Genomic DNA, 24,594 nt, shown 5'->3' with positions numbered 1-24,594 from the left:
AGCCACTTTCTCCGCAGGCTGCCAAAAAGCATCTGCTGTTGTCGCCATGTTCTTTGCGCGTGCACATTCCATTGGACTTGCAAGGCAATAGGATGCGCATGTGCAAAGAACATGGCGGTGATGAACATGGCGGCTGGGGAACCAGTTCGGGGATGTGGCCAGCCAGCAACTACTACCGGTTTTCCGAACGATAAGAGATTTTTACTACCGGTTCTCGAGAACCGGTGTGAACCGGGAGCAATCCACCACTGATTATCTCATTATGTTCATTTCTTCATGAGGTGTGCTGATTACCAGGAAGCTTCTGAGTGTGACTAAAGGTGATAGCTATTACTTCTAACTCCCTACATGGATGAAGTCTAGTTGTATGAGAGAATGTCTGACATTTACCCATTCTGTACAATCATTCAGTGTGATTTATTGAGATCCAGGAAGCAGGCCTTCTTTAGGGAAGCACCTGCCCTCTGGAATTGCATCTCCAGAAAGATTTGCCTTTTCCCTACCAACGAGTTCTAAAAAGGTGTCTCTTTCCTTGGGGTTTGGGTTGGGGAGACTAGGAAGCTCTACTTGGATAGGGGGAGATGTGGAGGATCTGAGGGTTTTTTTAAAACTGTTTCCTCAGGTGGATGGAGCTTTTTCCTATCATGGTTTGGGACTTTTTTTTCTTCAGTTTTTAATTTTGGGAAGCCATGCAGTCATTTTTGGAATTGAGCAGTCTAGAAATTGGATAAGTAAATAAATTAATAAATAAATATTAGTTTTAATGCTTCAGTCGCTTAATCAGAATTTCTAGAATTGAGCTACCCAAATTGCAACATTTTCAATATCTATTTGCTGTCACCTAGGTCCACTGGAATTTTGCAGCCCAAATATTGTGCCCCCTATTCTAGAGGAAATTCAAAAAGAAAGGGGTTCTGTGAGGTTTCATTATTTCAGACTAGAGCAGCGGTGTCAAACTCAAGGCCCGGGGGACGGATCTGGCCCGCAGGATGCTTAGAGCTGTCCTGCAGGGCTGCCCTGGAAACAGCGAAGGACTGGCCCTCAGTGCCTCTGCCAGCAAAAACGGAGCTCTGGAGGCCATTGCAGCTGAAAACGGAGCTCGGGAGCCCATTTTCATTGGCAGAGCATTCAGCCCACTACAGGCACCCCCCGACACAAATGATGTCAAGCTGGCCACGCCCACCATTGCCACACCCACCCTGGCCCCCCAAGGTCAAACACAACCCTGATGCGGCCCTCAATTAAATCGATTTTGACACCCCTGCTCTAGAGCATCTCACCATTATAAAGGAAGAGAGGAATATGTATTCAAAGTGAGCAGCATAATTTGGAAAAGCACACTGTTGTTTCTGGAAAGGATTCCGTGGTTTGCAATTTACAACCTCTGTGAAAAGTTTCAGCTATTTACACAATCCCAGCTTTGAATTGGCAGCTGGAATATGCCTGTTCTTGTTTGGCTTGCAGGCTTGTTGAGCAAAATGTGCAAATGCTCAGCTGTCTGCCTTTTGCTGTATAGCATGCATTAGTTAATGTACTCGAGATAAATTAGTCATGATTGAAATTATGAAAGCCACAGTTATATCTTTGAAAGCAGTAAAAAAAAAACTATTTCTGTATGATTTAATGCATGATTTGAATCAAAACCCTAGATTCCTTGTAATTTTCTTGAAACACGTAATGTTAAAACACAATAGATGGGGGCGTCTTGAACATCTTTCTGAAATAACAAGATTAGTGAGCACAACAAGCTTGAAAACCAAAGGATGATGCAGGAATTTTCACTTTGCCTTAGAAACATCTTATGCAATGGCACACCTTTGATAACATGTCTTCAAGAGGAATAGTTTTTCTTTTAAAGTCAAAAGTTTGTTTGGACTTTTTTCCTCATCAGAAGGACTGAGATTTTTCACTTTTCTTCTGTATTGCTAGAACATTCAGATGTATTTGGTACAACTTAGAAGCCTGTCCTCGACTTATGACCACAATTGAGCTCAACATTTCTGTGGTTAAGGGAGATATTTGTTAAGTGAGTTTTGCCCCTTTTTATGACCTTTCTTGCCACAGGTGTTAAGTGAATCACTGCAGTTGATAAGTTACTAAAACCTTGTTGTGTTAAGTGAACCTGGCTTCCCCATTGACTTTGCTTGTCAGTAAGTTGCAAAAGGGGATCATATGACCTTGAGTCACAGCAACGGTCATTAATATGAACAACCAGTTGCCAAGCACCTGAATTTTAATCACATGATTCCAAGTTTTCCCCACAAAGGAAAGTTCAAGTCCCTGCCCAACACTCACATGTCCATCACATGGTCCAATCAAAGCACCGTCCCAACTGGAGATGCCTCCCAGTTCCAGCCGTCCAGGTGCAGGGCAAGATGTCCTTGACTTTCTGAGAAAGGAATGTTATTATGACTATATATCATCCATACAATCCCCCCTCCCAGTTTCCCACAGTAGTAAATGTGGCAGGCCTGAAGATCCAACGAAAAATATCATTGAAACTTCAGGCCTGCCACACGGGGATGCTGCATAAGTCATAACTGTGAAAAACGGTCCTAAGTCACTTTTTTCAGTTGTAATGGTCACTAAATGAACTGTTGTAAGTCAAGGACTACCTGCATTTGACAGACCTCTAGAAGCCCCTTGAGATAGCTTCTGTAGGGAGACTAGTGATGCTTCATGGCTATCACTTGAAACACATTCATAACATTGTTAGACATGTCCAGGCAGTGGAAAGAGAAGGCTTTGTCTTCCAGGCCAGGTTGGAACTAGCATTAGAAACAGACAGGTACAGGAGCAACTTCCATTAGGGTTTACATGGTAGAAGTCCATTCCAAGAAGTAGGAATTCCGGCTGTCACCTCCACATGGAATGCCCACTATGAAATGCTCACCCAAGTTGCAGTTGCAGTTCTTTCTCTTAGGCAATATTTTCATATAAAAAGGATGTACTGAGCTAGGCTCTCTTTTTCTTCTAAGGAAGGAGCCATAAACTTTGGAAGCCATAAAAGAATTGAGATGTGTACTATTTAGGGTCTCTGCAAAAATAAATAAAATGGTTGTTACAGAACAAGTACTTAGAAGAAAATGCGATGGAAAACTCTTGGGAGAACACTGTGTTTTAATAGGGTATGCGTGGATAGCATTACTGAAGACTGTGCTCTAACAGAGCAAAAATGCATCCGAATTCCTCCAGGGTAAAAATATTCATAGGCAGACTTCATAAACACAATCACAATCATTTTTCTTCCTCTCTTTTTTCCTCATTAGTTTTTCCCACTAGTAGTTTCTAGAAGTTCCTTTCATTTGTTTAAATTACTGGTTATTGTATCACAGAATCACAGCATTGTAAGTGCCTCACAAACCAGTTCCTAGTTTGATGCAGAATCTGCTGAAGAACTTGCTGGTATTTAGATTCGTTCATACGCAGGAATCTGCTTTAGATCAAATCACATCCCAGTGCATTGACTGGCAACTTCTATTGAAGCCATACACAACGGTCTTTCTTAACCCTGGGGGTTGAACTTGGGAGATGCCATTCCTATAGAAAGCATATGCTCTATCGCTGTTTTGTGACTCTTTCCCAAAATATGAGAGAGAGGTGGCATTTTTTCCACAATAGGAAAGCAACCACAGTTTACGATAGAGGAAAGTGCTTTGTGCACATAAAGTCTTAGATTTAGTCTTGGCATCTCCAGTTAGAAGAATCAGCTAGCAAGTGATAGAAGGACTTCTTAAAACCTGGATAAGTTGCTGTTAACCATGGGTTGGATGAACCAGTAGACAGATATTCCAGAGGCTTCCTGCCAGCTAACCGAAAGTTAAATTCAGCACGGCTTTATTCCACCTTTGGTTGAGACAGTGGCAAAAGAGCAGACTGATAGATACAAGGCAGCCCAAAGCAGATCCAATGTGTGATATGGGGATTGCCAAAGATTTGTACCAAGAATAGAAACTAAATTCTAGAAGCCGGGCACTCTTACAAATTAGCCATCAATAGACACATAGACATTAACAACATCTATAGACTATGCAAAGAGACAATCAACCAGCCCAAAAGAGAACAAAAAGACCCAAGTACCTCTTTACCAGCAATCAGCATCCAGAATAGCATAGATTAACCCTAAGGCAGTGGGTCTCAACCTTCCTAATGCCACGACCCTTTAATACAGTTCCTCATGTTGTGGTGACCCCCAACCATAAAATTATTCATAAAACCATTGAAAATATGTGTTTTCTGATGGTCTTAGGCGACCCCTGTGAAAGGGTTGTTCGACCCCCAAAGGGGTCCCGACCCACAGGTTGAGAACCACTGCCCTAAGGTTAACATCAAACACACAATCAAGTAAACAATGCCACCAATCAAGAAACTTCCAAAAAGCCAACAATAAATAGCCCAACCAAGATCATCCCGCACTAGCACTGACAGGGCAAGTCACTAGAACAGGGGTGTTAAACTCACGGCATCATGGCGACGTCATGTGACGTATCAGGACTTTTTTCCTCTTCACTAAACCGGGCATGGGCGTCCATGATGCGTCGGATGTGGGCTGGATGCGTCCAAAGAGAATGAGGAGAAAGTTTGAATGAGGAGAAAGTTTACTTTCTATTCCATCTCAAGCAGACATTATAAGGTTAAATAAGTAATTTACTGCAGAGAATTAGAAACTCATACATCCAAAGACATTCTCCATCTAATGTCACAAGGAACTCTGCTGTCTCTATTAGGTTCCAGGTTTAAATCTTGGGCCTTTTTCTCCTGTCTTTTCCAATCAGTAGCATCTGGCTGCTTCTTTTTTGAAACCATGAAGGCTTCTTCCATCTGTTCCTTATTTACAAAATGACTTTCTTTGATGTGAGAAAACAGACATTTCTGGCTCATCAGCAGCAACTCTTTAACAGTCTGGATGCTCTAACACTTTGTCCCCTGCTCTAGTCATAATTTTAATCACTAATGTCAGGTCAGCTATTTGTTCAGAAACAAAACAAAAACAGCTATGCAAAAATGTAGAATAGAATAACAGAGTTGGAAGGGACCTTGGAGGTCTTCTAGTCCAACCCCCTCCTTAGGCAGGAAACCCTATACCACTTCAGACAAATGGTTATCTTATCTCTTCTTAAAAACTTCCAGTGTTGGAGCATTTACAACTTCTGGAGGCAAGTTGTTCCACTGATTAATTGTTCTAACTTTCAGGAAATTTCTCCTTAGTTCTAAGTTGCTTCTCTCCTTGATTAGTTTCCGCCCATTGCTTCTTGTTCTACCCTCAATTTGCCCCATACCTCATCTCAGAAGGCTTTATAGAAGCTTCCTTACAAATAATAGGAAGTGCTTGGAATTTTGGAACTTCTTTTTTTTAATACAATGTAAATAGAAGTATTCTCACTTAGTAACTGACTCATTTGGTGACTGTTCACAGTTATGACTACGATTAAAAAGTAACTTTGTGACCAAACCTTGTATTTATGACCTTTATTGGTCTCTAAAGTATAGGAAATCTGAAGTCATAAGCACAAATGTAGTAAAACTTAGCAACTGCTTCATTTAATGACCAGGTAGCTAATCCCAATTGTAGTTGTTAAACAAGGATTACCTGTATTTTGCATATGTGTTATATGGAGCAGCCCCCATCCCTTAATCCCCTTTTAATAATATTGAAATGTAATGAAAGTGTTGGAATGTTATGATTTAACTGGGGAAAACCCCATTTTATTTGGCATTGTTTGGATGGTCACTGTATTTTCTTGTAAACCACTCTGTACATCTTTTCTGCAGAAAAGTAATATAAATATTTCAAAACCTGTAAATAAGCATTAAAAATACATTTTTAAACCCTGTGAAACAGGCCCTCAAAGGATAAATGTAAAATATACAATTCTTCCCCTTTCCAAGCCCCCTGGAGTCTCTTTATGAGTAATGATTGGGGACAGTAGCAACTATGATAGGTAGCAATCAGTACAAAATGATTCCTTCTTTTCAGAGAACAAATTAGTATTGGACTGGGTACATAAACTTAATCAGTGGCTTACCATCTCTTTGTTCTTTAGAGCAACAACAAAAATGTTGGATTATCTCTTTATTATGATGCATTGGACTTGTTTTAGTAACGACAGCATCTTCTCCCTCAAATATGTTTAAAATTCAAATAGAGAGAGACAATTCGTCGTTCCTTAATTCCAGGAATATGTGAAAACTGAGAATTGCTAAACACTGCAAAGCAAAGCAAGACAGCAGAAAGCTAGGATTTTAGATTGCCACAAGTGTTTCAGTTTAAGAAGAAACAGATTTTTAGCATGAAATATTACACAAACCATGATGAAGATGGCAGGCTGGGTCCAGTGAGGCCTTTTCTGCTGGCTGATCGTCATCAAATTGCAAAACCCCTGGATACAGAGCAGAACTTCTTGTAAAGATTTCCAGTTTAACACACCAGTAGAGTTAAGATACAGACTCCTACAAATATAATTCCAAATCACTCAGATATTTGTATTGCCTTTGTATTGTGGTAACAGAGCATTAGTGATTAAGCCGCACACCAAAGAATGGCATTGCTTATAAGAGCATACCAAAGGACAGGAGATAATAGGGGACATGATGAAATATCTCAACAGGAATGACTCCTTTCTTCTAGGTCAGCCCTCCCTAATCAGATTCTCCAATGATATGAAGACTACAGGCTTCTACACTCCAACACATCTGGAGGACACCCCAGGTTGGGAAATACGATGACGTTTCTTTCCAGACACACCTGGGTGGCCCCATTCTCCTTGCCTCTATACCTACTTTGCTGTTCTCAATGTTGCAGAGTGACCTCTGTGCTGGATGGCTAGTGAGCTTTTTAACTGCTTATCACATGGCACAATGCCACAAGAGTCCTGCCTTGGCAGAATCGGAGATCCAGGTCAAATGAGGTGATGAGAACAGGACCCTGGGAGCCTCCAGCCAAAGGAGAAGACAAGTTGTTGTTCAGTCTTGTGCAGAATGCAGGCCCTACTGAACGATTAATGGGAAAAGCCATCACATTTATTGCGAGAAAACAAAATTTGGGATTGCTGCGTCCATGACATCATTGACTGCACTGCCAGTATAAATAGCATTTGGAAGATTCGTTTGTTTTGTGCTATTTAAAATTATTTAGTGTGGGAGTCTATTTCAACTGGGGTGGGGAATGGATGCAGGCGCATAGAGTGAGGTAGCCATATTCATGTTTATCTTAAATGTTTATTTATAAAATTGGTGTCCACTGTACCTAAAATGGACATATTCTACTCTGAAACATAGTGCAATTATGGAAAAAAAAGCATTTTATGAGCTGCCATTTCTTTCCCTATTTTTATAAAAACTTTTGTAAACATGCACGCAAATAAAACAGAAATCCAAATGAAGAGCTGGTTTTGTCACATAGAAAAGGCTATGCAGTGTTTATGTGTATTTGTATATATGTATGTGTAAACACACACACAGATTCATATATATATATATATATATATATATATATATATATATATATATATATATATATATATTCAGAAACAGCACACAATCAGCATGATTCCGAGAATATTTACTAAATAGCCAGTCTTAGGAAATTCAGTGGGAGTAGCTTCTCCTAAGTATATGTACTTAAACTTTCAAGTATCTTAAGTTTTTAAAAATACATATTTTAAAAGGGAGGGCTTAGTTCTCTCCAAAGATCATGCTCCTACTCTTGAAGTAAGCATTATGTTTTTGAAACATGTGGCAACCAATGAAAATGCTAGCTAGCAACCTTGAAGGCTAAACTGTGGGTTATGAGCCAGGTGCTAAGGAGCAATAATATTCTGCAGAGTCTTGGATTGCATTCCCCCCACCCACCCCACTATATTCCCTGCATGTTCTAGAAAATTTTTCCTGGGGACAAGATTCTCTAAGGCTAATTCATACGAATTCTGGAATATACGAAAACCCTCTTCATGACACCTACTTCCACAAAGATATCCATGTTCATCCATGCTGCACAATCAATCTTTCCTTTCTTTTTAAGCCGTAGCTTTTGTTGTTGGTTGCGGTGGTGGTGGAGTGCAAATATTGTTCTGATGCACGTTTCCAAAACAAACAGCTTAAGGATAGCAAACAATAATGAGAAAGAGAAAGGAGTAACACAGAGATCTACAGCAGCTTCTGCTCCTTTGGCTGCTCACCTAATCCTGTGGCCACAAGTGACTGGAGAAATCCAGCCTTTTTGTGGCCAAGAATGTAGCATTACTTTGATCCTTGCACAGGCTGAAAAGCTGGTCAGCGACAGCAGTATCACAACAGAGATTTGGAGGCCTCATACCTCTCTGAGCTGAACAGCCTAGCCCATAAATATCAGAATCAGGAAGATATGTTTTCACCAGCTTAACTGGCCAGGAACTAATTTTCTTTACAATTAGAAACACGTACCTTAATTTCTAGTGGTATGTCTGCAGAGGGATTTGTTTCAAGAAAACTGGTGGATATTTTAATAATGATACCCTTAATTGTTCCATTTGAAAATTATGTTTCATGAGGGATTTGTTCACATGATCTAGCTTACTTGGTGAGAATAGAGACAGGAATGTGTAGACTTGCAACCACCAACTCTACTGGCTGCAACATAGTTATTGCCAGGAAGAAAGACAGAAGTAGATTTAGACAAAATATGGACAGTTATCATACACCATAATTATCATTAATTATTAAGGGTATATGTATAAATAGGTAGTCCTCACTTAATGGCTACAATTAGTGCTAGCAACTTACAACTTTACCTTTTCTTTGATTATTAAGTGAAATGCCATAGCCACTAAGTTTAAAAAAAAAAAACGTGATTGAGACTTATAGTTTTATTTCAGCCTTATCTATTAACTCTGCTTGCCATACACCAATTGTAACATGTGCAGATGGCGATGGCATGACCACGGGATATGTGACAATGATAACTGAATGGATTGGTTGCAAAGGGTATGTAAGTGCCATTGGAATTTTGAATGATTGAACGAAAACTACCTGTATCACATCTACAGGTTACTTATTATATAATTAGACCAGGTTGGTTCCTTTCATGTGAATAATGTGGCAGAAGGAGACACAGTATATCACAGCACGGACCATGGTATTCACAAAACATTTGATGGCATATTATTCTTCTAGAATAGAGAATTAATGCAATCCTTACTATTGAGAGACACAGGGAACAAAGGGTATAAGGAGGAAGTCAAAGAGAGCAAGAAGACTAGACCTGGAAACCAACTGTTTAAAAAAAGAGGAATCAAAGACAAAGAAAATACAGAGGAGTCCTTCCCAACCTAGTTCATCTCACTTAAAGTTGAGGGGAAACTGTTATAAAATCTTCCAGCCCCTTTGTTTGATCATGCTACTAAATTCTCTGTTAACATAATATATAATTTGGAGGACTCTTGTCCCACCAATATGTAGCCCAATATTTGTGTGTTCTTTCCTGATTACTTCAGAAGGCAATTCTGTTAAACTATCATTCAGCTGTACTTCTCCTTTCTTTCAAGAGCTCATTTGATCACAGAGCTAGATCATGGAGATAGGAAGAAGCAAATCATTTTAAATGTGTCTTGTTGTTTTTCTGTCATGGGAGAGAAAGGGAGTCTTGGTCAGTCCCAGAAGTTCTATATGCTCAGATGTGTAACATGGTTACACGTTACCTGTGTAACATGCCAAGAGTGGCAAGGACAACCATTGAGGAATGAGGTTGCAGTATCACAATAACCATCATTGCTTTTGTTGTTGTGGACTGCAAACACCCCTTCTTTCCCACCTATAGAGGAGATCAGAAAACAGCAGTATGAATGGCATAGTAGCAATGAAAGGAAAAGGCAGCGTAATGCTCAGGCAGACATGTGGTAGCACAGCTTGGATGACAGTGTGCACTGGCTATCTGGTAAGGCTCGTAGAACTGTCAGAAAATAAGTGAGATGAAAAAGAAAGAACAGATGTTATGAGATTAAAACAAATATTTATTTAAACCAAATCTTAACATTCAGATCAGAAAGTAAAACATTTGACATCACTGTTAAATTATCAAGAGTTGTTTGGCATTGGATTCATGTATTTGTTTTCTTTATTCTTGTCTTATTTTTTCTTATTCTGTTGTACCATTTTCTGAGCAAGACTACATGCACAGCCTTTAACGATTGATCAGGCTGGAAACTAATTACAGGACTGCTTCTCATTATACTTATAAAACCCTGCTGTTCTTTAGAATCTTTGATACTGAGGCTATATTTGCCTAATCACATCCTATAGAAGAACGCACAACAAGAAAAATGAACAAGGATCTTCCCCAGAATTGAAATCAACAGCAAGTAACATAAAATTCCTGCTTTAAAATACTTCACAATGTCAATAAATGTTGACACTCATGTACTGATGATTTATCACAAATCAATTGGAAATTTTGGAATCAGGACAAAAATACTCTGTTTCCTCCCAAATAAGACATCCCCTGATAATAAGCCCAGTTGGGCTTTTGAGTGCATGGCAATAAGGCCAAGCACTTATTTCAGGGTTCAAAAAAATATAAGACAGGGTCTTATTTTCGGGGAAACACAGTATATTGTTCATCAATCCAATCATAAAAGGTATTTTAAGACCTAAACTTTGAACTTTTGCTGTCTTCAAGAATTTTTGGCTTCTCAAGTTTTATTATTGAAAAACTTTTTCAATCTTATTTATTTTTTCCAAGCCCTTAGTTTTGGTCAACTCAAGGCAGTGTATATACTTAATGTGCTAAACAGATATTCTATTTAGTACTGTGGTATGCTAAATGGTTACAAAGCATGGGAAGAAAAATCTGCCTCCTCTTCGTTTTGCCATATTTTTCTCTCTTTAATCCTAATTAAATTCATTTATTTTTGTTTGGTACAATATAAATATTGCATCTGCTTATATCTTCCACAAACTGTCAGGTTTCTAGACCTTTTGAGAAGGACAATGGAATTATAACTTCAAAGTAGATGAATTTTTTAAAAAAGATCTATAAACAACATTTCCCTGGTTCAATATTCATGTTTGCGATAAATGTAGTATAACGGTAGCTTGTAGTATATTTTTAGTAAAAGTGGATGTTACTGACCTACCTGCAAGTTATAGAAAGAAGTACTGAAAATAAACATAATCTGAATATACTAAAGTGTAGTACTGCAATTTTCTAGGAAGAAAAATGATAGAAATATTGAGGTGAAGATCAATAAACAGCTCTCAGGCTGAACCTTGGTTCGCCTAATATTTGAATGGCACCTTTGTTAGTTCAATTTCTACATCCAGATCTGGCTCTAAATTTTCCTGTGGTTCAAGATTCTGTGTAACTGAGATTTCGGTTTCAACAGTTGTGCAGGACACAGCTGGAGGGCTTCACAGACAGCTCTCTGGCTGCAATGTGTGGAAGGATTTCTAAAACACGAAGCAGCTGTGTACAGAAGCCCAGGGAGCTGTCCCAATACATAGTCTTCTTTTCCAGGACTAGTAAAAGGACAGAGTGCCTGTGTGGCATTGCAGCTGGGCAGAGGAAACCTAGGCCCACACATCCTTTCAACTGAGTGGAAGTTCCTTTTTGCAAACCTACCTCAAGTTGATCTTGAAACGGTTTCATGCTGGCTGCAAAAGCTCTTGGGAATAAAATCATAATGGAAATGGGGAAAATCGTACTCTGAGAAAAACTGGGCACGAATGGACGTTGGTTATGTTTTGGTTCAGGTTCTCTCTTCAGAAAAAAGAGAATGAGTATAATGAGATCATTTATAACATAGCAAGCAAAAATATGGTTTTAGAGTGGTGTCACACATGAAGGTGGACCCAGGATTTTGGTTTACTGGAAGGAAGTGAAGGAAGAAGGCATCCTCTGCATTTTCATCTATGGTAACTGATATGAGCACTTGTAAATAAAGGATAGAGGGCAAATTATGAATTTGTGTGAGGTCACCATACATGTTACTTGTATGAGCTACCATGAAGCAAGTATGTAATCATGACAGTATCATCTTTTGACAAAATGGGGGTTTTTTGCTGCAGATTCTAAAGCCCATTTTTACGTCTATATTTGGAAGAATATGTGTTTCCAAACACAGTTCTCTGGCCATTCCCGAAATACTCCTCAAATCCCTGGAGCTAGTTTGTAACAGGCCATGATTATCTTGACCACATCTGGATATGTCAAACAATGCTCTCATCAGGTGACCAACACTCAGTATCCATATTGTAGTCTCCCTTCTATTCTCCTTCTTGCCGTATGCTTTGTTACTTTTGCACAAATTTTTTTTAATGTGTCACTGCACTACTCTTTAGTTCAATAACATGGATACAAAGACACAGAAATTACCACAACTCAATAACTATGGTGATCCAAAAATCGATGGATGTCAGAAGCTATCAAAAACTCTATCTGTTTCAGGTTGCTTCACTGCTCTAGCAATTCCCACAATAGAACTAGAAGTTAACTACCCCAAAGGGACAATAATGGGTACTTATGTGGATGCATACACACTTTGGACTAATGCAGGTGCCCTGTATGGAGGGCTCTTACTCCATTCAACAGAGTGCAGTTCAAGTTATAGAAGATTGCGGTCCTTGTCTCTGAAACTTCAAATACGCTCCCAAGAAATTGACTTGTTCACTTGATAGGATTTTAACACTGTATTATTTTTCAACATAGACTGGCAAATAATTTTGATTTTGTTGATCCCTGAGAGGTTCTTGGGGAACCCCCAAAGTCTTAGAACCGCACTTTCCGAAATATTGCCATAAATCATTTAAATTAAATAATTTAAGTCAACTTCATATAGCTACTCTTCCTAGTGCAGATGCAGAATCATCATATACTGTATCACCATGTGCATTTGATTCATAGATATGCACTTTTTTGCATTATAAGTACCCCCAACACATGGACATTCCATAAAGGCAAAGGGCACATGCAATAAAGCATATCTGATTTTTGAAGTCAATCCTAGTTATATGAAACGCTGTTTCTATTCCAGGTCTTTCTGGCGAAACAGATTATCCTACTTAGGAGGAATAATGGATGAAAGCAAGATAAAACATTTGCTGATGACTAAATGATGATGACAGCTGGATGCCCTGTGAAATCGCTATAGTGAAACATTGCCAGTGCATGTAAAAAATTCCATCTGGCAGAAATAATTATAAGCACATTTATCACATTTATTCCCATGGAGGTATTTCATGTCATCTTTCAGTTTTTCACCTGAATCCATCTTCCTCATGTGAGGTCCAATATTCAGACAGTACTAAACCTCCTCCACCTTTTTCCTCCAGTTTGACCCTTGACATCCCCCAAGGTTTTGAAAATTTATGCAAGTCCAATAAATATGAGAAATGTGGGGTGGAAACTTTAAGACACATTCCTCTATAAAAGATTAGAAAATAGCTTAGGGAATTTTATCAGAGATATTGTTGCTTTTGTCTTGCCTTTTTTCTCCCCGATATCTAATATTTCCCATTTCAAATGATACTACAGAATGTTCCATAGCTGTAAGATTTAACAGCATAAAACCACATATAAGTGCTAACTATTGCTGTTTAATAGAATGTGTGAAATTTTGAATTTGATGATGAATAGTTTACCTGTTACAGGTTGTGAACAATTATGGCAATTCTGTCCAATAGTTTTTGACAGTGTTTAGAGTTGGGCATGAACCTAGTTTAGTAGTGATGTGGCAGGTGATGTGAAAATGCTGCCTGTACATTCCACTCACGTGGGCAAGAGCTGGGTTCTAAAAGGTTGATACAATAACTCATTGTTGTCGGCCATTCAGTCATATCCGATCCTCAGCCAATTTATGGATTAGTACTCTCTATGCCTTTCTGTCTCACACCGCCTCCTTCAGATCTGTCATGGTCATCTCAGTATCATCTTTTATATGTCCAGCCAACAGGTGTTAAGGCGGCCCCTTCTCCTTTTTCCACTGATCACTCCCACCATGATAGATTTTTCGAATGAGTCAGCTCTCGTGACATGACCAAAGTATGACAGCCTCTTGGCTTCAAAGTATGACAATCTTGGCTTCAAGTGGGTTTTTTTTTTTTTTTTTGTGAGGTCCAGTCTAAGACTATAACTAGGACAATAACCAGCCTTACAAAAAAATGGCAACTAAATGAATGGATTTTGAGAAGCATTTAAAATTTGAAAGATGATCTAAATGAACTGCACTCAGTCTGGTTCTTCTAGTCTATACTTCTCAATCAGAATATCCAGGACTCTATTATGAGCTGCGATGGTGCAGCGGTTAGAGTGCAGTACTGCAGTCTACTTCTGCTGATCACCGGCTGCCAGCAGTTTGGCAGATAGAATCTCACCAGGTTCAAGGTTGACTCAGCCTTCTATCCTTCCGAAGTGAGTAAAATGGGGCCCCAAATTGTTGGGGGGCAATATGCTGACTCTATAAACCACTTAGAGAGGGCTGTAAAGCACTATGAAGTGGTATATAAGCCTAAGTGCTATTGTTATTGCTATTCCCAGTATATAGTTCCACCAATTCAGGGGGAAAAAAAACATAATAAGCTTGATCACTTCCATTTTTGTATTTCCTTGAATTACATTGTAGGATTTTACAGCATTTGGCTTTATAGAGTTTTTCTGTCTAAAAAGAGAGAACAGCATGCTGTACAGCTGGAAACATCACTAATTTTTAAAGTAAAAGATTCTGAAGATATTAACAATAGAATTCTGGTGTTTCTGGACATAATTAAAACCATTGGACTGATAATATTATAGAAAATTGTTAACTACAGTTATTTTGTCTTCTTTTATGAGTTCTTCATATTTGTCTCAGCATTGCCATTCCAGGGAACATCTCTTCATATCCCTTACAATTAGTGGTGGTATCTGTTAGTTTTAGGAGATCACCTAATGTCTTCCAAGCACAAATCATCTCAGTTTACTGATAGTGAAAATTGTTGCTCCACTTACTTCCAAAGATTACAGGGTTTTATATAACTTATTTAATCAAGCATTTTTCCCTTGTAAAATAACATTAAATCAGAGATTTAAAATTGGAATGGATTGGAACTGAAGCCTGCACTCCAGCACAAAGCACATAGTGCCTGAGTTCTTTCGTGTGCTAAACCACAGCAAGGTTCTAGCTTTGGAAGAAAAGTTAGAAAAGATGGGGGACAGCAAAGTCTTTCATTGCCTTTCCAATTAGCGCAATTATCGAAGTAGTTTGCCTGAGAAGGCCCCCTGAATAGAAAGCATTCTCCAAGCAATGGAATGAAGTAAACCAAGTAAACCAAGCAATAAAGTCTCCCCAACCAAGGCAATTCCCATTAGGGCATAAGTCTCTTTAGGGTCCTTCTTCAGGGTAGAATGAGGAGCACAAACATATGTGAGGGAACAGTAGAGCAAGCAATGTTAGGTTCATCATGACTCCATTGCTCAAATTATGGCTCAAATTGAGGAGTACCCTATGTCCTTCCTCTTATCATGTGTTTATTGTAAATTACATAATTTATATCATTGATGGGATGATATCACAACATGCATGACAACATAAAAAAGAACATACAAAAAGAAATCCAGGCGTTCTCCTTGGCCTCAGGAACATGCAGTCAGGCATTGGGAAAACAAGACAGCCATTCTTTCCCCATCTTCTATGCTGGACACTCCACCAATGTGGATTTCTCATTTGATTTCATCACAGGCTTTTACAGGAGATATGCAACCAATGAGCTTGTTGCCCAGATTTCAAATGTGGAATTCAAAATGGAAACTAGGCCTTTTTCGGACACTCTTTTTCTTGCAAAATTAGGTACGTAAAATGGAATAAGTGGTTTGTTTGTGATGATCCCAAGATGCTTGTATACAGCTTTGAGTAGAGTTAATCAAACCATTTTTAAACATAGTCTCGGTTTGGGAATAAATATACCGGTCTGTTCATGTTTAGTTAACTGGATCAATTTATGGAGAGAGCAAAGGAGATAGCCTTGAAACAATACTCAGAAACCTTTATGTAAACAAAAAGGATAGAAGCACTACTTAAGTCTTGGGAAGAACAGACCATTCAGAAGAGATTCAGGATGACTGTCCCTGTCTCACTGAGGTATACGAGGGAATGGAAGAGAAGCATAATCAGACTTGCAAGTTTCTGTTGTTCAAGTGTAGTTCTGATCTTATGGAATCTGTTTTCTGATTTGCTGTCCTCCAAAAAAGATGACATCTGATCCATTTGCCCTGTTCTTATGACAACCTTCCTCCTTCTCAGTCTTTTGAGGGAACAGGGGCAATGTGGAAACCTATTGTGTGATAAGCTGAGATGCCTAATTTATTCTAGTTTACTTTGTATTGCCACTTTCTAAAAGCTCTATTGTTTGCTTGTAAATCTTTTCATATTCCATTTTTGTTGCCTAATTAAACCCTGTGTTTTTACATTATTTCTCTTCATTGCCCAGATTCTTCTGATTACAGACAGTCCCCCTCCTTCTTCATAATTCAGTTCCTGGCTGGCTTTCCCAAGGCAAAGTTCAAAACTCCTTGTCAATACAAAGACAGTCTGAGTTTATGGAAATCCTCATGAACTGGGCAAGATGCTTGTATAGCCTGCCCTGCCAGGACTTGCTGTCCTACATTCTAACTACAAGAGGAATTCTTAGCCACCAAAATCAGGGATGTTTTGCAGGCCCTTCGAGATAAACCCAACTCGCTTAGCTGATAGTGTGTAAACTGTTTATCGGCTTTTGTGCATTCTCTGTGCAACAGGATGGCTGTTGTTCTTGGAATCCTGTTTGGTCATAATATTTAGAAGAGGGCTCTGATAATGAGATAAACTGCTCACCCACCACAGATGGCTCTGGAGACACGCAGCTTAGCCAACATTCTGAAGGGAGGGAATAAACTTGTGAGAAATGCAAGTGGTTTGTAAGTGGCTTGAGTGAAATGTCACATGGAAGGCTGCACAGGCAAGTCTGTTCAAGGCGTTTGGATTTATAGAATTCAATGATTTTAAAAAAAAAAGAGCCAACTTCAATCTTATGTTCCTTTAAACAAATGTACAGTACAATCTATCACTTGACCTGAAAACCAGGAGTGCTTTTCTTCTGCCAGCAAAATCCCTCTAACTTGGCAGGCAGGCTGCACTCCTAACCTGGGTCTAAAAAACAGTGGCAATGGGATAAGACCTTTGTTATCACCATTCCTCTCTAATAGGCTTTGTTTATACATGTTTATTTAGAAAAAAAAACATCTCACTTACATCAGCAAGACTTCCTGACAGCAAGTGTGGCTTGGATTGCAGTCCAGAGCTAACTAGGCTTTTCCAGGAAGCCACTGGTTTTCTTTCTTTAGGATAAGAGCTAATTCATAAAGCTAATACACAAAGACAGAGCAGCAGGGTCCTCCATGTCCTTATTTTGCTTGGTCTAGAACCATCATATTTATGCCCATATTGAAGCGTTATTAGCTGGTTTATCTCTAACTGGGTGCACAGCGATCTGCTTATGGAGATACTGAAGCTTTAGAAGCCGTCCAGAGGTGAGTTTCAGCAGGTTCTGACCAGTTCTGGAGAACCGGTAGCAGAAATTTTGAGTAGTTCAGAGAACTGGTAAATACCATCTCTGGCTGGCTGGGGCCATCTATTCTCTGCCTCCTGAGTCCCAGCTGATCGGGAGGGAATGGGGATTTTGCATTAACCTTCCCCTGGAGTGGGGTGGGAATGGAGATTTTACAGTATCCTTCTCCTGGAGTGGGGTGGGAATGGAGATGTTACAGTACCCTTCCCCTGCCACACCCAGTACCGGTAGTAAAAAATATTTGAATCCCATCACTGAAGCCATCCAATCCAACTTGCTAAAATCCCTGCTGTGGATCCCCTGCTCTGTTGCAAATGTACTTCTGTACCTACAGCTCAAATGCATCTCTGCCAAGGCCTCCTTGGATTCTGCTGGCAGAACTTACTGGCAGCAGATCTTTGAGGAAGACTCTTTGGTTAAATTAGCATTGACAGACAGGCATCAGTCTCCTAACAGCAGTTGGCCTGGCTTACTGTGGATTCTCCCCCAGTGTATATCGATGCTGGGCTTCAATAAGGTCTGGAAAGAAGTCAAATAGAGACTCTTAATATACAAAGAGGCAGAATATCTCATATCTCCATTATAACAAACTCACGCCCTCCATTTAACATCCCTAAATGTTTATCTCTATTGAAAGAAATGCATGCTTATGTGAAGCAGCACGGAACCCTATGAGACAAAGAGATTTTGGTTCTTCAAGATGCTAAATATATATTCAGTTATTCCATTCTATATACGTCATGTACATGTGCAGAGAAAAAGCAGGGCTGCCTATTTACTTATTTAAATGTGTTTATAGCTGCCCAATTCTAATGGACTCTGACCAGCATACCAAACCAAAAAATCCACATAAACAGATAAAATGTAAAACCACACAAACAGCATGGACTATAATGAGATTAAAACAGGGGTGAAATCTACTTACCTTTCCTACCGGTTCAGAAGTGCACGCTCTGCATGCGCGCTTGGACCCTCTGTGCGCTTGGACCCTCTGTGCATGCGCAAAGCCTTCTGCGCATGCACAGAAGGTCAAAAACAGATTACTTCCTGGTTAAAACTTCCTGGATGGGTGGGCAGAGCATCGCGCTGCTACCGCTACCAGTTGTCCGCTGCGGCTACCGGTTCAGCTGAACTGGTCTGAACCAGTAGCATTTCACCCCTGTCTTAAAAGCAGCGCAAACCAAAGAAAATATCCCCTCTCCCCTCATACAATAATACAATAAGTAATTCCAGCCAATTCAGGAGTGTCATGAATATAAAACATACGGAACTATAAACCAGGAACACAGAATATCAGTTGTATAATTGGTCCCTCTGATGAGGTTATCATATCTATACTTATGTGAACTAGACTATAATGTAGCTTGTTATTATGGGACTTACTTCTTTAATGTGTTCTTCTCTTAAACCAGCTTTGTCTACTTATGCAAGTGCTGAGAAAAAAAGAACTCATAGAGTTGCTGATAAAGAGAGAAGTTATTCATAGTGTTCTTTTACATGAGATCATATAAAAATTCATTTGTTATAAAATCAAAACCAGTGGTCAATAAAATAGTGTACTGCCATGTTTTGTGCGGATGGCATTACCAAAAGGAACAACAGCAACAGAAAGTCCAATATTTTGCCCCTTCCTAAATAAAAATGTTAAAATCTTGTGGAGATGACACCTTCATAAGATCACATGTGATCGATGTTTCTTTCAGAGAGACAACATCCCATTAATAAACTTGGATCATCCATTGGATTTGTTCTCTTCACTTTTAGATTATCCAGATCTAGTTGTTCCAAATGCCTGATGCTTTTGAAAACTTGTTAACTTTTGCCTGTCATGTTCTGATCTTCCCTTCAACTTTAAGGTTATCTTGCTGACAAAGTCACACAGCTGTCCAAAAGTGCCAGTTTTGTCTGAGAGCAAGGTTGTGTTTCTTTTGCTCCAGTCTCACATCCAAACACACTTGGGTTGGGCCTCTTTATTGCATCTCCTAATTATTTAGATTTATGAGGCATCTACCGTAACTTCTAAGACAGCATTGAAAATCCCCTGTTCTGTTTAATTCATTCCTTTTTTTCCTGGAGTTTATGGATCCAACTCAGCAAGTAAAACTGTGCTATTGCCAATATTCTGTTTCTTCTCCACATTGTAAGGCAGGTCTATGGAATGTATCCCCCTTTTTTTAAAAAAGAGAATGACTGCTGACACCTCCCTACTTCATAATCCTTTCATGCAGACCAAGGTGAAGTAAGCAAACACGCATTGTTTTTGTACAGATCCCCAGACAAGAAGGTGCTTTTTCAAGAATTAATAAAAACATTCCCTAGTTTGGATCTCAACTGAGTAAGATCATTACTTTTTTTTTGCAGTTGCACAACTTTTTATGTAGTATGATGGCAAAGCATGGAATTATATTCAAATATTCAAATCAAATCTTGCCATAGAATATGAGACTAGCTTTGTAGACACCACTCTATTGCAAAATTAATATCAAGAATATCTGGAAAAGATAATCAAGCAACGAATCAGCGAACACCTAGAAGCAAACAAACTAATAACCAAAAACCAATATGGGTTTGTCAAAAACAGATCATGTCAGACTAATCTTATTGCATTCTTTGACAAATTGACAAAACTAGTGGACCAGAGGAATGCTGTCGATATAATTTACTTGGACTTCAGTAAGGCATTTGACAAAGTAGACCATAACATACTATTTGATAAAACAGAAAAATGTGGGTTAGACAGCATCACCACCAGATGGATTCGTAACTGGCTAACCAACCACACTCAACATGTAGTCCTTAATGGAACTGCATCAACATGGAGGGAGGCATGCAGTGGGGTACCCCAGGGCTCTGTTTTAGCCCAGTACTCTTCAACATATTCATCAATGATTTGGATGAGGGGATAGATGGGGAACTCATCAAATTTGCAGATGACACCAAGCTAGCAGGAATAGCCAACACTTCGGAAAATAGGCTTAAGATACAGAAAAATCTTGATAGACTTGAACATTGGGCACTATCTAACAGCATGAAATTGAATGGTGAAAAAAGTAAGGTTCTACATTTAGGCAAGAAAAACAAAATGTACAGGTACAGTATATGTGGTACCTTGCTCACCACCAATAGTGGTGACTGTGAGAGGGATCTTGGAGGACAACCAGCTAAATATGAGCCAGAAGTGTGCAGCAGCTGCCAAAAAAGCCAACACAATTCTAGACTGCATAAAAAGAGGGATAGAATCAAGATCACATGAAGTGTTAATACCACTTTGTAATGCCTTGGTAAGGCCACACTTGGAATACTGGATCCAATTTTGGTCTCCAGGATGTAAAAAAGATGTTGAGACTCTAGAAAGAATGCAGAAAAGAGCAACAAAGATTATTAGGGGGCTGGAGGCTAAAACATATGCTGGAACTGGATATATCTAATCTTATGAAAAGAAGGACTAGGGGTGACATGATAGCAGTGTTCCGATATCTCAGGGATTGCTCAAAGAAGAGGGAGTCAAACTATTTTCCAAAGCACCTGAGGGTATAACAAGATGCAATGGGTGGAAACTAATCAAGGAGAGAAGCAATTTAGAACTAAGAAGAAATTTCCTGACAGTTAGAACAATTAATCAGTGGAACAACTTGTCTCCAGAAGTTGTGAATGCTCCAACACTGGAAATTTTTAAGAAGATGTTGGATAACCATTTGTCTGAAGTGGTGTAGGGTTTTCTGCCTAAGGAGGGGGTTGGACTAGAAGTCCGCCAAGATCCCTTCCAATTCTATTCTATTCTATTCTATTCTATTCTATTCTATTCTATTCTATTCTATTCTATTCTATTCTATTCATGTAATAATACAAACAAATCAAGGGCAGTCAACCAACCAATCCTGGTACTTGACAGTGATTAGTAATCAGCACCACATCTTTATTTTGCATGTGTTGACTATCGACAAAACAGAGATTGTGTAACTTCATCTAGAGAGCCACAGGTTGCCCATGAACAAAGATGTAATGATATCTCTAGGTTGGGCAGTATTAAAAAGTGAAGATACTTGATGCTTCATAGTTCAGTTGAAAAGAAAGAAAAAATAGCACTACTGAGAATTGGCAGTTTTGCCATTAAATCTGATAAAACATAACACTCATTGATTTATGCAGTTGTGTGGTCTAGTCTGGTTGTATGGTTGTGGATCAGAAAATAACACCCAGGCTATGAACTCCTGATCTATTCTAACTGGAAGAAGTCATTTATCTTTGCAGATTAGACATATTCCCAGTTCTATCTAGAGTAGTCACAAATTGTACCTAAAGATTTCTATTTGCAAAGTGCTCTTGTCTGGACCTATGTCACTTCCTCTAAACTCTGACATTTCTATTTTTCTCATGTTGATTCCCCAGTTCATTTTCTAAGCAGACTGATCTTACACTACAACAGATGCATTGGCAACACAACATACATTCCTACCCTTATCAAAGAACCAGGAAAAAAATTCACATGCTCCCTTTTCTCTCCTTGCCTAGCAAAGTTCTCCCTTCCCTGATCCAATACTGGCAGAGTTTTAGATTTTAAAAAGATGTCCTAAAAGGCCAATGCTATCTTGTGTTTTTTTAAAAATTATTATTATTATTATCATCATTCCCCTTTAAAGTAAGGGGAATAGCATGCAGATGAGCTACCATGTAGATCCAGGAAAGGGGCCCATTTCTTTTCAATCTTTCAACACTTGGGATTAATTTCAGTCTTCTGATTATTTGGATTAATCATTTCCCCCCTCTTGTTTATGCCTCTTAGTTCTATCACATCCTTTCAATCATTAAATAATTTGAATTGTTCATGAAACCAGAGTGCCACAGAGTATAAGATAGTTTTATAAAAGTTTCCCGAGCAACCTATTTTTTTATCATGCTGATGAGTGCTTTTTGGTCAAGTACACAGCATGCTGTGCAGAATGATTTCTCCTTTGCAAATCTGGCAAGTCAAATTAACTGGGCAAGGGCATGAAATGTAAGTTGGTGTGTACATATGGGTAACAGCATTAAACTCTTATCTTAGAAATCACTATTCTCAGCCAAGGTGACACACACTGAGAGTATTGTGTTTGGGAAGAGAGAAAGAGAGAGAGAGAAGTATCAGACCATTTGATAATTTTCACTATAAATGGTAAAGACTCCAAACTCCAGCTTTCTTAAGAAGTTTTTAGTCAACTTCAATTTTTATTCGGCCGAGAAAACATTCTTTTATTTTGACATCACATGCATCCCCTTTTATCACAGGGATAAAAAGTATATTTTATCTAGACAGAATGCATCAAGTTGCAGAATGACTCAACAAATGAATCTATTCTATAAATTAAGCCAGAAAACAAGCGTCTCTGAGCCCTGGCAGTGTCTAAATGTCAGGCTCAGGGTGCAGAGCAATAAACAATGATCTGCACTTTCTCAGTGTCAGGGCAGCTAACAGAGGAGATGGGGGTCAGCAGACTTGGTTCCTCCAGTAAGGTTGCCATATGGCAACTTGGAGATCTTTGCTGGTGTTTGCTTACCAGGAAGATGCAGCTCCAGTTTCTCCAACCATGTTTTCTGCTAGCTACACATCATCAGTACACGTCTTCTGTACTGCTTTAGAGCAAAATAAAAAAACGAGCAGTCACAAAACAAAGCAGTATTGGACGAAAGAGGGAAGATCCTGATAGGCACGTGCCATGCTTTATGTCATGTTCCGGGCAAAACCATACAATGTTAAACCAAAGGACAGAATGTTGATTAACTAATGTCAGTTCCTTCCAGCTGGAAGAGAAGAATGGCAATTCCTTATTTGTTCTGATTTCAAGCTTTTTGCAAAGTTTGGAAAAAATATCATCTCTAAGTGTGGTCTTGTGAGCCTTTCAGCTTGTAGAGGTCTCACAGGCAGAATGAGCTGCCTGTGGACCCAAAGGGAATGAATCAATTTCTGTGTGTTTGTAATGGGATTTTCCTGAGATTATGATTTGGAGGATCATGAATATGAGTAATTGTAGGATGATGTCTCTGAATATTGATTTTGAGTAAGCTTTGATGATTTAGGAACATATGCAAAGAAGGAAGGGAACCCAGTAACAAGGAAAAGAGTACAGTCAAGAGGGAAGTGATTGAACAGTAGAGAATATGATGCAACGCACATGTTAGACTTGGAGCTAACAGGACTGGATTCAAATCCTGGATGAACCACAAAATTTGCTTAATTGCCTTAAACAAGACATCATTTTTCATTCTTACTAGATTGTTTTGAGGACTGGAGGCTATAAAAATTTGGGCTTGAAAAATGTTTTATATAAAACAGCCAATAATTATAATAATAAATCAAGGTTTCTAGAATTGACACAAAGCCTGCAGACACTAACAGGCCTTGCCTCTGGAACATTATTTACTGGTTGGGAAATCACTTAGGCCAGTAAATTGAAGGCAGTTTTCACAACCTGTCACCCACTAGAGATGCTGGAACAAGTTCTAGAATTCTGGAAGTCACTGACTCAATATATCTTGAAGTCAACAGGCTGGAGAAGGCTAATCTAACCTAAGGCTTCACTAGAAAGTATCACATACATTGTGTCCCTTATGTTCAATTTCATCTATTTTGCATACATATTTAATAATCAGTATAATCAATAGCTGGCACATGTTTCTTAAAATTGTCTTGAAATAGTTTTGATGCACAAAACAAATAGGCTAGCTGGATTTATAGGTCATTTTGTATAGCTGTTACTATATACTTTACATTCTTCACAGCTCACAATAAACTCCTGCATAAGGAAAATTAGCATTTTCCATAGGAAAACTATAGTTGCCCTTTATCAATAACTACATCCGTGCCCCAATTTCCTTATACATTCTTTTAATTGAATCTATTAAATCCAACTTTTTTTATCAAATGATATCAGATAATACATCTGGTGTCAGAGAAATACTTCCATATAAGATCAAATGGAAACTAACTAAATATTGATCTTTGCCAAAATGTGGCAGCAACCACCTGAAGTTAGACTGCTTTCCATCTTGTAGTCTAATGCCTGGTCA

Source organism: Pituophis catenifer, unplaced genomic scaffold (assembly GCF_029215685.1).
Source record: "Pituophis catenifer annectens isolate HBS135680 unplaced genomic scaffold, rPitCat1.0.hap2 SCAF_2, whole genome shotgun sequence".
In the NCBI taxonomy this organism is placed as follows: domain Eukaryota; kingdom Metazoa; phylum Chordata; class Lepidosauria; order Squamata; family Colubridae; genus Pituophis; species Pituophis catenifer.
Note: the sequence above shows the minus strand (reverse complement) of the source record.